This window comes from Bos javanicus, chromosome 8, assembly GCF_032452875.1.
Source record: "Bos javanicus breed banteng chromosome 8, ARS-OSU_banteng_1.0, whole genome shotgun sequence".
NCBI lineage: Eukaryota > Metazoa > Chordata > Mammalia > Artiodactyla > Bovidae > Bos > Bos javanicus.
Window position 1 is genome coordinate 15,758,766 of NC_083875.1, and position 16,091 is coordinate 15,774,856.

Sequence of the window (16,091 nt, forward strand, 5' to 3'; positions counted from 1 at the left end):
CAACACCACAGTTCAAAAGCATCAATTCTTCAGTGCTCAGCTTTCTTTATAGTCCAACTCTCACATCCATAATGACCAGTGGAAAAACCATAGCCTTGACTAGATGGACTTTTGTTCACAAAGTAATGTCTCTACTTTTGAATATGCTATCTAAGTTGGTCATAACTTTCCTTCCAAAGAGTAAGTGTCTTTTAATTTCATTACTGCAATCACCATCTGCAGTGATTTTGGAGCCCCAAAAAATAAAGTCTCACATTGTTTCCACTATTTCCCCATCTATTTCCCATGAAGTGATGGGAACAGATGCCATGATGTTAGTTTCTAAATGTTGAGCTTTAAGCCAACTTTTTCACTCTCCTCTTTCACTTTCTCAAGAGGCTTTTTAGTTCCTCCTCACTTTCTGCCATAAGGGTGGTGTCATCTGCATATCTGAGGTGATTGATATTTCTCCCGGCAATCTTGATTCCACCTTTTGCTTCCTCCAGCCCAGTGTTTCTCATGATGTACTCTACATATAAGTTAAATAAGCAGGGTGACAATATACAGCCTTGACGTACTCCTTTTCTTATTTGGAACCAGTCTGTTGTTCCATGTCCAGTTCTAACTGTTGCTTCCTGAGCTGCATATAGGTTTCTCAAGAGGCAGGTCAGTTGGTCTGGTATTCCCATCTCTTTCAGAATTTTCCACACACTTTTATTTTGTGGAAAATAAATATTGTGGAAAAATCCACAATTTTATTGTGATTCACACACTCGAAGGCTTTGGCATAGTCAGTAAAGCAGAAATAGAAGTTTTTCTGGAACTCTCTTGCTTTTTGTGATGATCCAGCAGATGTTGGCAATTTGATCTCTGGTTCCTCTGCCTTTTCTAAAACCAGCTTGAACATCTGGAAGTTCATGGTTCATGTATCGCTGAAGCCTGGCTTGGAGAATTTTGAGCATTACTTTACTAGCGTGTCAGATGAGTGCAATTGTGCAGTAGTTTGAGCATTCTTTGGCATTGCCTTTCTTTGGGATTGGAATGAAAACTGACCTTTTGAAGTCCTGTGGCCTGTTGAGTTTTCCAAATTTGCTGTCATATTGAGTGCAGCACTTTCACAGCATCATCTTTCAGGATTTGGAATAGCTCAACTGGAATTCCATCACTTCCACTAGCTTTGTTTGTAGTGATGCTTTCTAAGGCCCACTTGGCTTCACATTCCAGAATGTCTGGTTCTAGGTAAGTGATCACAGCATCGTGATTATCTGGGTCATGAAGATCTTTTTTGTACAGTTCTTCTATGTATTCTTGCCACCTTTTCTTAATATCTTCTGCTTCTGTTAGGTCCATACCATTTCTGTCCTTTATTGAGCCCATCTTTGCATGAAATATTCCCTTGGTATCTCTAATTTTCTTGAAGAGATCTCTAGTCTTTCCCATTCTGTTGTTTTCCTCTATTTGTTTGCATTGATCACTGAGGAAGGCTTTCTTATCTCTTCTTGCTATTCTTTGGAACTCTGCATTCAGATGCTTCTATCTTTCCTTTTCTCCTTTGCTTTTCACTTCTCTTCTTTTCACAGCTATTTATAAGGCCTCCTCAGACAGCCATTTTGCTTTTTTGCATTTCTTTTCCATGGGGATGGTCTCCTGTATAATGTCATGAACCTCTGTCCATAGTTCATCAGGCACTCTGTCTATCAGATCTAGTCCCTTAAATCTATTTCTCACTTCCACTGTATAATCATAAGGGATTTGATTTAGGTCATACCTGGATATTCTAGTGGTATTCCCTACTTTCTTCAATTTAAGTCTGAATTTGGCAATAAGGAGTTCATGATCTAAGCCACAGTCAGCTCCCAGTCTTGTTTTTGCTGACTGTATAGAGCTTCTCTATCTTTGGCTGCAAAGAATATAATCAATCTGATTTCGGTGTTGACCATCTGGTGATGTCCACGTGTAGAGTCTTCTCTTGTGTTGTTGGAAGAGGGTGTTTGCTATGTCCAGTGTGTTCTCTTGGCAAAACTCTATTAGCTTTTGCCCTGCTTCATTCTGTATTCCAAGGCCAAATTTGCCTGTTAATCCAGGTGTTTCTTGACTTCCTACTTTTGTATTCCAGTCCCATATAATGAAAAGGACATCTTTTTTGGGTGTTAGTTCTAAAAGGTCTTGTAGGTCTTCATAGAACCGTTCAACTTCAGCTTCTTCAGAATTACTGGTTGGGGCATAGACTTGGATTACTGTGATATTGAATGGTTTGCCTTGGAAACGAACAGAGATCATTCTGTCGTTTTTTAGATTGCATCCAAGTGCTGCATTTCGGACTCTGTTGACCATGATGGCTACTCCGTTTCTTCTAAGGGATTCCTGCCCACAGTAGTAGATATGATGATGGTCAACTGAGTTAAATTAACCCATTCCAGTCCATTTTAGTTCGCTGATTCCTAGAATGTCAATGTTCACTCTTGCCATCTCCTGTTTGACCACTTCTAATTTGCCTTGATTCATGGACCTGACATTCCAGGTTCCTATGCAATATTGCTCTTTACAGCATCGGACCTTGCTTCTATCACCAGTCACATCCACAATAAGGCTTCAGTGATATCTTATAGCAAATACATTTTTAAGTCAGAGATTTAATACCCATTTATTCAAATTATAGTTCTGTGGCTTATAAGCTGAGAAGTCTTGGTTACATCACTGAATTTTGCATGAACCTGAAGATCCTGCAAAATCGGAATGAGCATACCTTACTTTTTATTGCAAAGACTGGATGAGATACTTACTAACTCCTAGTACAAAGCAGATATCTAACAAGTAATTACTAACAATTTCATGAAAAGAAAACAGAGTATGTTGGTGAAGAGCATAGATTCTAGAGCTGGACTGCTTGGCTGTGAAACAGCTCTGTGATTTATGAGCTGTGTGGCCTTAGACAAATGATTTAACATTAGTATACCTCAATTTTCTCATCTGTAAAATGGGCATACTAATATTAAGAGCACTGGCCTGACAGAGTTGTTAAAATGAAATGAATAAATACATATAAATCACCTCTGGCAGTTTTTAGTGCTAAGGAAGTACTCAACAGGTGTCAGTTCTTTTTAATATTCTATAGATGAGATAGGTGTAAAGGGAACTGATACTTATCAAGTATATTGCTCCTGAACTGTTGTCTTAATCTGCTATTGTTATTATTTCTTATAATCCTCACTGCAATCCTGAGGTGTAAAGATTGTTTGTTTTTCGGACCAGGAACTAGATTCAGAGAACTAAAATCTCTCCAGTACACTAATGCACCTATCTTGATTGTTTAAATCCATCTGTCTCCCAACTTTTCTCTTGTTAGATTGGTTCTCTTTCTAGAGAGTAGATGTTGTGTGGATTAATTGGTTTACTTTACTGTGTATTCTCAGTCTGTTTCACAATGACGGCTAGAGGTAGTTGGGAAACTATTTGGTCTTGTGCTCTTCTCTAATTTGGATATGTAATGCCCAAGTACTAGTCAAGGCTATGGTTTTTCCAGTGGTCATGTATGGATGTGAGAGTTGGACTGTGAAGAAAGCTGAGAGCCAAAGAATTGATGCTTTTGAACTGTGGTGTTGGAGAAGACTCTTGAGAGTCCCTTGGACTGCAAGGAGATCCAACCAGTCCATCCTAAAGGAGATCAGTCCTGGGTGTTCATTGGAAGGAATGATGCTGAAGCTGAAACTCCAATACTTTGGCCACCTCATATGAAGAGTTGACTCATTTGAAAAGACCCTGATTCTGGGAGGGATTGGGGGTAGGGGACAACAGAGGGGACAACAGAGGATGAGATGGCTAGATGGCATCACCAACTGGATGGATATGAGTTTGAGTGAACTCTGGGAGTTGCTGATGAACAGGGAGGCCTGGTGTGCTGTGATTCATGGGGTCGCAAAGAGTCGGATACGACTGAGTGACTGAACTGAACTGAATGCCCAAGTGCCTGAAAGCCCACAGAGAAGGCATGGAAAGAAAGGGTAATATATATTTGTGACAAATCAGATATATCTAGAACAACTGTACCTGCTCAGAGTGCCAAATTAAATCATTTAAAGAATTTGTGGTGCCATGGTATGGTGCCATGATGCAGATATAATGTAAGCCAAGAAGACATAAGCTTTAAGGTACTTAAAAAAGTAAACAGAATATAAATATAGATATACAAATTGTGATATTTGCTGTTAAAAAGGAAAAACAGGTACAAGAGGAAAAAGAAATCTGTGCAGATGGAGGGTGGTACAATATGGATAGACAGCAAAAGACGATTTCTTAGTGGAGGTGACATTTAGATTGAAACCAGATGCATGAGAAGAGGGCAGCCCTGAGAAAGGGCACAGGGAGCTTACAGTGAAGGAGGTATCTCTGTTACATGGATAATTAGAATAAAATAGAGAAAAACAGTTCACTGGAGTTATATTTTAGTTGAACTTAGAGCAGGTGGAAATTGCACGTGGTCTACATTGCTCATAGAAATTGGTTAAATAGCCCATGAAGTAAAATACCATGTATATAGTTATACACCGTAATTCTTACACATACTAAGAATAGATGTAAGTGCAGTTGACTCATTATTTAAACCATCATGCCTTTAAAACAAATAACCAGTCCCTGTATCCCTGTGGCACAGGAGAGACATGCTAACCTTTCTCTTTCTGTTCATAGGGCTTGCTCCACTCTGTTTTAAGATCATCTTAGCACAGTGGCTAAAAATGGTAATGTGGTGAAAACTTCACTAGAGTCATTGTAACCTGTGAATCTAACTGTCTTTTAGGGACATCTAGATAGAAGGATGGGCAGGGCTAGACCTTCCTCACTTCATTGTCCTCTTAGGCTCCCCATTTCTGCTCAGGGACCAGTACTTTCTCTGGACTCAGAGCTCTCAATCTGGCATAAATGTACTGTTTGAAGTGAAGGGGCTTTTGGTTGTTTAGCTGTACTTGAAGGGAGAAGTCATCAAAGCTTCGAAGGATGACCCTGATCTCTTTGTTTTCTAAAGCTGATGTTGTTCTTCTTGTTTAGCCACTAAGTCATGTCAGACTCTTTTGCAACCCCGTGGACTGTAGCCTATCAGGCTCTTCAGTCCATGGGATTTCCCAGGCAAGAAAACTGGAGTGGGTTGCCATTTCCTTCTACATGGGATTTTCCTGACCCAGGGATCAAATCCGCATCTCTTGCATTGGCAGGCAGATTCTTTACCACTGAGCCACCTTGGAAGCCCAAAGCTGACATTAGAAACAAATTATTCTTACAAAGTTCAGGAATCCAGGGCCCTCCTTTAGGTTTGCTAATTCACTGGAAGGGCCAGCAGAAGTCATGAAAATCTATGCATGTGGTTTCTTACAGCATGAATGCAGGTGAAATCAGCCATGGGCAGAGACACATGAGATGGGCCTGGACCAGGAAGGTTCCCCATGTTAAGCTTCCATTTGTCCTTTCCCAGTGGAGTCAGAACAGCACTGGTGTTTTGGTGATGATGTAAGCTCACTGGAGCCTTGGTGTCCAGAGATTTTATTGGTGCTTAGTCACATAGACATGTTTGACTGCCTTTAGTTCATACCATTAATCTCCAGCCCCTCCAGATGTCGAGCTGATACCAATGACCCAAAGCTTCCCCCATAAATCACAGCTTTAAACCATCAATCTGTCTCAGGGTCCTCAGGTAAACCAGGAACACTCTTCTCAAGAAGGATGCCCTGAGGATCCCTCAGGAGCCAAGGGCCGAGCAAGACCTCTTTTTGGATAAGGTTAATGCTTGATTTTGGAGAAGGAAATGACAACCCACCCCAGTATTCCTGCCTGGAAAATCCCATGGACAGAGGAGACTGGCGGGCTGCAGTCTGCAGGATCGCAGAGTCAGACATGACTAAGTGACTGAGCACAGCACTGGTGCCTGATTGTACAGTCCTGCTCCAGTATTTCAGAACCTTACAAATATTTATATACAGCACAGTTGTAGCAAACTTTCTTTCTGTAATCTTGAATTAAAAGGGGGAGGCATAATGTGTGCTGATATTACGTAACACTTCCGTTTCAAGCAGGTACAGTTAGGACATTCCTATCTCATAGAACCACCTGTTATACTGCAAGATGAACCACTTTTTTTTGTTGTTTTCTTTGAGGAAAATAATCCCCTGAGCAGATCAGTTTGCTTGTGCAAAGGACAGATGTGAGAAAGAGTGTGTTTGAGGAACTAAAGAAAGCCAAGATGGCAAGGGCATAGTATTTAGGATGAGGGTGTCAGGGGTCAGATCACAAAAGGATATGCTAAGGTGCTTAAATTATATTCAGAGAGCCCAGTGACTCCTCTGGAGGGTTTTAAGAAGTGCTGTGATCTGATTTACTTTGAAGATAACACTCTGGCTCCTTTCTGCTGCTTTCACATTTTTAGGCCAAGTGTGGTCCTTTGAGTCTGTAATCGTGGGTCCTAAGGTGCTTCCCAGGTAGCACTAGTGGTAAAGAACCTGCCTGTCAATGCATGAGAACTAAGAGAGGCGGGTTTGATCCCTGGGTCGGGAAGGTCCCTTGGAGGAGGAAATGGCAACCCACTCCAATATTCTTGCCTGGAAAATCCCATGGACAGATGAGCCTGGCATTCTACAGTCAATGGGGTCACAAGAATCAGACATGACTTGGTAATTGAACAACAACAACCACAATTAATAATTGGCTTAAAGAATTAACTCAGGCCTTTTTTTAGTTTTGCCCAGAAGTTGTCTATTTGCTCTTATAACTGGACCAGGTCTTCTCCTTTGACACCTCCTTCGTTGACAATTGTAAGTTGATAGCTCCTGAGTGAGCAGCTTCTTTTTCATGCTGTCTGTATTCAGTTGTCCCCTAAGTGGCCTCTTCCAGTCCTATTGTATGCCAAGCAATTCATTTCTTTTTTCTTTCCAGGATTCCCTCTTATAACATGCATACCATACCAAGTCCCAAACAGCTGTCCCTTTTTCATATACTAGGGGAAGTATTTTTGGCTGATCAGTTTTTAGTGGTCCACAGGGGCTAAGAGATTTTCTATCTTGTTTATTTTTAAAGCTTCTAAACCTAAATTTGTTCTGTGAGGGAATTCAGGTTAGTGATCAAGAAACTGATGCTACTCCAAAGGCAACCCAACCATCAAAATCTCAGATGTAAAAGCTACTAGTGAGACTCAGCAGAGAAGGCAATGGCACCCCACTCTAGTACTCTTGCCTGGAAAATCCCATGGACGGAAGAGCCTGGTGGGCTGCAGTCCATGGGGTCTCTAAGAGTCGGACATGACTGAGCGACTTCACTTTGACTTTTCACTTTCATGCATTGGAGAAGGAAATGGCAACCCACTCCAGTGTTCTTGCTTGCAGAATCCCAGGGATGGCGGAGCCTGGTGGGCTGCCGTCTATGGGGTCACACAGAGTTGGACACGACTGAAGCGACTTAGCAGCAGCAGCAGCAGCAGTGAGACTCAGAGACAGTAGATCTTTCTGTGAATGAGCTGACCTAGCACTCATTAAGAGCTGGTGTCCCCAGGGAGCTCTGCTGGTAACTTCACAAAACTAGTTAAGATAATGTGATTGCCACCATCTAAGAATTTACAGGATAAAGGATACAGTGATAGATAAACTGGCAAGTGCCCAGTCACTAAATCAAGATGCAAATGTTCTAAAATGAATAAACATATGCCACTGTTTCCATATGTAAATATGTGGACTGAATCACTCGTTGATGAGTCTCCAAGTTGTGTCCTGACTTTGCAACTCTATAGACTGTAGCCTGCCAGGCTCCTCTGTCCATGAGATTTTCCAGCAAGAATACTGGAGTGGGTTGCCATTTCCTACTCCAGGGTATCTTCCTGACCCAGGGATTGAACCTGTGTCTCCTGCTTTAGCCAGTGGATTCTTTGCCATTGAGCTGCTAGGGAAGCCTAGATCACTCACTGGTGACTATTTTCTTAGAAACTGTGATTGTAGATAGAGACATTTAATCCTTTTGGATTTAAATAGCCCACTAGATATGTTCCTCTCTATTAGTTTCCTGTGGTTGCTTTAGCAAATCACCACAAGCTTCTTTACTTAAAGCAACAGACATTTATACTCTTAAAGTTTTAGAATTCAGAGCCAAAGTGCCAAAATAATCATTTGAGCAGAGCAGTTAGTTTATACAAAGAACAGAAACGAGTGTCTAAGGGACTTTAGAAAGCCAGGATAGCAAAATCATAGTACATAGAGTGAGCGTGGTCTCAAAAGACAAAAGGAAAATGTCCTTTCTCAGTCTCTAGAGCCTCATTCCATGCATTGCTTGGCTCTGGCCCCCTCCTCCCTCTACAAAGCCACCTAACAGTTAAGGTACTTTCAGCTTTGCATTGCCTTTTTCCACAGTCTAATCCCCCTCTGCTCCTCTGCTTATGACTTTTGTAATTACATCTAGGGTCTGCCTGGTTAGTCCCAAGTAATCTCCTCATCTCAAAAACCTTAACCTTAAGCACATCTGCAAAGTGTCTTTTGCCATATGAGGTAACATATTCACAGATTCCAAGGATTAAGACCTATGCACTTTTGAGAGTCATTGTTTAGCTAACACACCTGTAAATAGCCCAGAGTCCTTGTTTTACCTGTTTCATAGGATAGTGGCAATTAAGAGAAAGTGTGTGAAGAGTTTACAGACTTTGTATACATATGCCAGTAAAAACTCATTTGGTCATTCGTTCATTTATTTACTCATTTTGATTACATTTGATGTTATAACCTCTGGAGTTACCTTGGAAATAAATAGCACAGAGATGATTTTAATTTAGCCATGATTTACTATAAGACTATTAAGCAGGTTAATTATGTCTTGTGGTTAATTGCTCTTACTTACAATAGGCATCCATTGAAACTGAAAATGTTTTTGCTTTCTCAAGGAACCTTATTCAGTCTTGCCATCTAAATATCTGAATGTTGCTTTGCCTCATTCATTAAAAAATGTAAGCCTTTGAGGGATTCCCTTGTAGCTCAACTGGTGAAGAATCCATCTGCAATGCAGGGGACCCCAGGTTGATTCCTGGGTCAGGAAGATCCACTGGAGGAGGGTTAGGCTACCCACTTCAGTATTCTTGGGCTTACCTGGTGGCTCAGATGGTAAAGAGTTTGCCTGCAACATGGGAGACCTTGGTTTGATCCCTGGGTTGGGAAGATCCCCTGAAGAAGGGAATGGCTCCCACTCCAGGATTCTTGCCTGGAGAATTCCATGGACAGAGGAGCCTGGCAGGCTACAGTCCATGGGGTGGCAAAGAATTGGAAATAACTGAGCAACTTCACTTCACTTTGTGGAGAAGCCAGACTTCTGAATTTATCAGTGAGTGTATAAACAGCGGTGCTTTCCTCACTTAGGATTCTTTATTTCAAGTGACAGAAAACAGTTTGCAGTGGTTTAAACAACACAAAATAAGGATGTTCCTGTTCAGGTAATTGAAATGTCCAATGTAGGACCAGTTAGTCATTCTGGGCCCAGTCTGGAAATGGACTACTCAAATTGGGTAATCTGAGAAATGATTAGTCAAGCGAATATGTAGAAGTGTGTACAGGATAGAAGGAAACCACACAAGGCAGATATGTTATCAGTCTGGGGAGTATAAACAGAGAGCTCTTATTAAGCCTAGGCCTGGGAAAGAGGGGGTAGAGAACACTTAAAGGGAATTGAATGCAGGTCCATGTGGAGGGCATCACCTGACAAGAGCTGAGACTTCAGTTCAAGGTACACAGCAAACCTGTTTCAACACCTCTGGGTCATTAAATAACCTTCTATTCCTCTTTGTCTCCCAAGTCCTGCTCCTTTATGTAATTCCTGAAACTGACCTGGAGCCCAAGGCAGGGAAGCTCCTTGTTACAGGTCTCAGAGGGAGATGCATTCCCCTGTCCATACACTGAGCAAGATGGAAGAGACCCGAGAGTGGATACAGAGGGGCGATTAGAAGGTTTGGACATGTTTGCGTAAGACATGGCTGATTTTACCATCTCAAGACATAGCTTCTTTCTCTTCCTTCTCCCTTCCTCCTCTGTCTCGGCTCTGCACCCTTATTCTGATTCTCTGTCCAGCATCAGATTCTCCTTCCAAGGTATTTGCAGCAGGTCTCATCTCAAAATTTCAGATGCCTAGAAAAGAGTACCTCCTTTTCTCTCTATTCAAATAGTCTCAACTAACTTTGCCATCATTTTATTGGTGTGATGGGATATCTCCCTGTCTTTCAGTCTGTCACTGTGGCTAAGTGGAAGAGCCTTAACAGCCCTGCCAGACTCCTGATAGCCTCTGCATAGCAGCAGTGGAATCAGCTGCATGGGCCTATGTGCCGTGGGAGGACCTAGGACTCACAGATGACCCTTGCACATTTATAAGGGAAATGTAAATGAACACTGGATGTGTCTTGCTTTTATCAGTGATTAGACATTTCTATGTTGAAAACTGCTTATTAGGGGTTAATGTTTTAACCTCATTATGAACAATATAAGGCAGTTTTAAGTATACCCTTAAACTTGTCTATTTGTTTTTTCTTTCTGACTGTGCTCTTGTTAGGGAGGAAATTTTTTCTTTTATTCTTCTAGTGTCTTCTGGCTGGTCTAGTAATTGAAATGAGACAGTAACAGGAGAAAAAAGAAAAACTATTTAATTCCCTATGTATAGGGGCCCCAAAGATAAGAGGTCCCCACAGTTAAGTGACCAAAGCAGGCAGCTTTTATAACGTTCAGAGAAAGAAATAATACATTTGTGAAGAACTGACAAGATAAAGAAGTTTGTGTTGGGAGTGGTAAATTAGTAAAAAAGGAGCGAGGTTTATTCATATAGCTGTCTGAACCCCGAATTCCCTACCTCTGATGATAAGAATGTCTGTCTGCCTCCTGGTACAGGGAGGGTACCTTTCACATGAAAGGTTTATCTCCTGGCTTTCAAGGGGACAAAGAGGATGGCCAAGGTGTTCTTCTTGCGCCTGCTGTTTCTTCAGTAACTTTAACTCAAAATAATCCATATGGCACTTTTGCATAGTTTTCAAAGCCTGACCTGAGCCCCATCACAATAAAAGTGGTTTTGCCTTCATTATTATTATAATTCTGTTTTCTGTTATTGCTAACTACTGTACAAAAATTTGTGAAGAGTTTTACATTTTCTTTAACAATGTTCCCCTGCAATCTCATGACTGTCTGAAAATGTAGGTTTATTTACACTTTACAGATTCGAAAATGTTATGTTAAAAGGGACTGAATGACTTAATAAGAACTTTGAAGAACTTGGCCAGGAATTTACACTAAGACCTTTCTGATCCTGGATACACGTGTGGAAATAATTCACTTTGATTATGTAGGTCCTTACGTGTGTGTGGGTGTTTGTGTGTGTGGGGTGGGGGTGTGTAGATGATATAGCAAAGACTAGCAGCTTGAACATTTTATGATTTCATAAGGACTAGCATTCTTGTTTGCAAAATATCTTCCCTAGTGACCCATTACTATATATGAAACTTCCAAAGTATTCTTTCATAGGAATATCTTTGAAGATGTTCTGTGGATACATACACTTGAGTAAAATGAAAAAGCATTAACTGAGAAAGGGTGATGATATTTTCCAGCCATCATAGCTTTATTGACCAATGTATTGAATTAATTGTTTCTTAATAAAAAATGAAGTACTGAGAGAATGTGACATAAACACAGACATTTTATGAAAGAAAGATGCAAGAGGAAGTGAGAACAAAGACATTTCCCTCTTCAAAAAAGTCAGTTCAGTTGGATTAATAGTAAATATGAACTTCTGATTTTAAAAACCATAATAGATTATACTAGCCCTCTGTACATATATACAGCTATATTATGGAATTAAATTCTTTATTGATACTAGGCTTTATCAGGTGCTTTAAGAAAATGTATTCTGATTTGTAAGAGCAGTTTCCTGCCATTCAGCCTGTGTAGATCTGCTTTAAAATGCCCATGCCTTTGAGAAATTCTATTTCTGAGAATCTGTTTTCTAAAAATAATCTTAAATGTGAAAAAAATATATGCAAACACTTGCAGTGAAATTTTTAGTCATAATGCTTTTTATAATAGGAAAAATTGGAAATAAAATTTCATAATAGAGGAGGATGGATTATATATTACATTGCAACAATTTGTTGTCATAATACTTTTTACTGGGGCTTCCCTGATAGCTCAATTGGTAAAGAATCTGCCTGCAATGCAGGAGACCCTGATTCGATTCCTGGGTCAGGAAGATCCGCTGCAGAAGGGAGAGGCTACCCACTCCAGTATTCTTGGGCTTCCCTGGTGGCTCAACTGGTAAAGAATCTGCCTGCAATGTGGGGAGATCTGGGTTCAATCCCTGGGTTGGGAAGATTTTTTTACTGATCTCATATAAAACATGAGAATATGCTTCTATTTAAATAAAATGTGTAAAGCATAATAAAGTTACATTACAGTCATATTGTAACTATATAAAATATATGTTTAGCAAAAGGAGCCTAAAAGGACATAACATGCAATGTTAGCTGTGGTTGTTTTGGGATCCTGAGCTATGAATTTTTTTCCTTTCTTATTTTTTTAGAATTGTCTGTAGCATATCACTTTTATAAAAAATAGATAACTAGTACACAGCAAAAAATAACCTTGTCTTTGTGTATTTATATACTAACCTTCTGCAGAATACTCCTGAGTAAAAAAAAAAAAAAACTCCCCATGTCCCTTCTAACTTTGAATCCATGTCTAGAAATGATTTCTGGATGTGGTAAGTTTGTATAAATGATACATGGACCTGACTATCTTAATATTGACTGTTGACTCATGTGCTGCTCTCCCAGGACTTTGTCCTGATGTTACTCATTTGCAGTAATTCACAGTAGATTACATGCCATCTTATATATCATGCTTCTTGGGGGAAAAGTGTCAGTGAAAAGAGATTCTATAATGATGGTGTCTGGGATTGGCACGTAGGCTTACCGACTAGTGAGGCAGAAAATGTAGTAAATGATAAGAAATGTGTCCCATGATCGTCATCATCATCATCACGCAGATTCATGGCTGAACCCTCAGGCGTAACCATAGGACAGGTTAAATGGGAGTAAACTCATTAGGCACGTCAGCCTCACTTCATTAGTAACGGGAAGTCGTTCAACCGGTGCAATTGCGTGTCTGGCCATTTTCTGTGGCTCATATACTTTGAGTTGTAGGAAGATGAATACCCTCCAGATGCCTGAGGGGAATGTAAGGTAAGCATTGGAGGAACGTCTGTCTTGAACTATTAGTTACGTAATTCTGGACTATTTTTCATAGACTGGACTGAGAGCTTTTATAGTTGCACATATTAGAATTCAATATATCCATGGGCTTACTCTCCTTAAATCTTTGAGCATATTTTCTCCTTGGCTTATTCTCTCGGTGGATTCTCTTGAATATAGCCAGCTCATTGGATTTTACTTTGTGATTAAAAGAGCATTTTGTTGTAGTTCTGTTGTTGTTGCTTATATTCTTGTTTTGTTTTTTCCTTACTGGTAACAAATACACATGGAGGTGGAGGAATGGAGAAAGTATACAGGGGTAAGGGCAGAAGAGGGCTGGAGTGTTTCTCTGAGTTGAAATATAGTGTTTCAGATACAGTGCTTCTGATATCTCTGTTTTATGTGCATTTTAGTCTAACTTTCACATCAGTATCTGAAAAATAGATGTAGTTTTAAAATTCATAAATGGACATATATATGTGTGTATATATTCATACATATGTGTATATATATACCTTTCCCCTATAATTTGTTTTTAATCATATTTACATCCTTATAAAGTTATTGAATCATTTAAATCCTCACAAATACTGTCCATTCATTGTGTGCTTCCTGCAGTGAAGTGAAGTGAAAGTCTCTCAGTTGTGTCCGACTCTTTATGACCCCATGGACTATACAGTCCATGGAATTTTCCAGGCCAGAATACTGGAATGGGTAGCCTTTCCCTTCTCCAGGGGATCTTCCCAACCCAGGGATTGAACCCAGATGTCCCCGTATTGCAGGCAGATTCTTTACCAGCTGAGCCACAAGGGAAGCCCATGAATGCTGGAGTGGGCAGCCTATCCCTGCTCCAGTGGATCTTCCTGACCCCGGGAAGAGGCCTGGAAGATCTGAGCTATGAGGAAAGCCCTTGCTTCCTGTACATTCTCTTTTAATTATTGAAATATTTTTAAAGGCTTTCATTATTAGAGTGACTCCTAGAGATCATAAGGATAAGTCTGTGAATTATAGAGATACCTCCTGTGATATTCTGGGAAGGTGCTGATAAAGCATTTCTTTCCATATTCCAGGTATCAGGAAACTCAGTACATGAGGGAGTGGCTAGTGCATGGTAGAATATTCTACTGCCAGAGTAACATCATCTCTTACATACATGGGTTATAGTTTTATTCTATAAAGCACCATTAAGTAGTAAGTTATTTTTTACATTCTTTCAAAAACCGTGACAGGTCTTATGCTTGCCCAAATGCTGTTTTTTTTAGTTAAAAATTCCTCTTCTACCACCTCACCCCAAGATATGACATGGATTTCCCTTCCTTGAGTACTATGCTATGAATAGTTTTAACTCTTATTGGTCAGTATATTCCTTAAAATATTGCATGTAGACATGAAAACAGTTTTCCAGAAGCAATCTCTCAGGCACATAGTATAAAGGAGTTGTTATTTGATTATTTTTTGTGAGTATAATATCTGTTTACCATAGCCAAATTTTATACCTTTTTTTTGTAGCTAAATCACACCATTAACTCAGAGCGATTTTAGTCATACTTTTTAAAGAATATAATATGCTGATAGGGCAAGCATTTCAATTTGAAATTGCATTCAACCTCTGTGAATGAGGTATAAAAAATAACAGTGACTAAAACACAACATAAATGTGTTTTTCTCCCAAGTCACAGAAGCCTGAAATTAGGCAGCCCAGGGTCAATATGTCATAGAGACACTCTGATGTCACTAAGGATTTAGACTTATTCTAACTGTGTTCTGTGGTCTCTCACATGGTTCTTCCATTCAGTTATTACAAGTATGCTTCTTATCTCTGTGCGTGTGCATAGTTGCTTCGGTCATGTCTGACTCTTTGTGACTTTATGGACTGTAGCTTGCCAGGCTCCTCTGTCCATGGAATTCTCCAGGCAAGAATACCGGAGTGGCTTGCCATGCCCTCCTCCAGGGGACCTTCTCAACTGAGGGATAGAACTCACATCTTCTGCATTGCAGGCAGATTCTTTATGGCTGAGCCACCTGAGAAGCTCCTTCTTATCTCTAGATATTATAATATCTAGTAGGTGCCTTCTAAATTATCTAATCTACCTCCCTTGGGTAGACTTGTTTATTTTATCTTATACATGAATACTGTTTGTTTGTACACACAAATCTATTTAAAGCATAAAATAGTTTTTTAAGAATTAGAAACATTGGATTATTTTTAAAGGTTTTCTTTTTTATCCATTCGTGTTTTAATGAGCTATTCTCTTGCTCCGAGCTATTGAAAGAGAAGGCAATGGCACCCCACTCCAGTACTCTTGCCTGGATAATCCCATGGATGGAGGAGCCTGGTAGGCTGCAGTCCATGAGGTCACTAGGAGTCGGACACGACTGAGCGACTTCGCTTTCACTTTTCACTTTCATGCATTGGAGAAGGAAATGGCAACCCACTCCAGTGTTCTTGCCTGGAGAATCCCAGGGACGGGGAGCCTGGTGGGCTGCCGTCTATGGGGTCACACAGAGTCAGACATGACTAAAGTGACTTAGCAGCAGCAGCCAAGCTATTGAACAGGAAAGTCAGCTTTCTCTTGGAAAGTGAGAGTAGAATAAATTGTGACTTCTATTTTTTTTTCTCTTTCAGAATAAATTGAAACTGTGAAACTGATATAACATTTAAAACTACAATTCAAAGGCAGTGGCTATCATATGTCTATGTACTATTGTAAATTTTTAAGAAATCATGTTTTGTCCAAAGCATTTGCTTTTATTTGAGTGGATCTTTACAAAGAAAATTTATTCACTCTGTTATTTTATTTGGTTATCAAAAATTTACATGTTCTTATGGTCTTACTTTGTGAAAGTAATTATACCTGTCCTGTTTATGTTTTCTTTT

At 40.0% G+C, this 16,091-nt stretch overlaps 1 protein-coding gene across 10 annotated transcripts in view; it reads left to right on the top strand.

Annotated features, from left to right (window-relative positions):
- LINGO2 (leucine rich repeat and Ig domain containing 2) overlaps positions 1 to 16,091 on the top strand; it is a 1,446,924-nt gene that overhangs the window by 313,146 nt on the left and 1,117,687 nt on the right. The gene's annotated exons all lie outside the window — the stretch shown is intronic.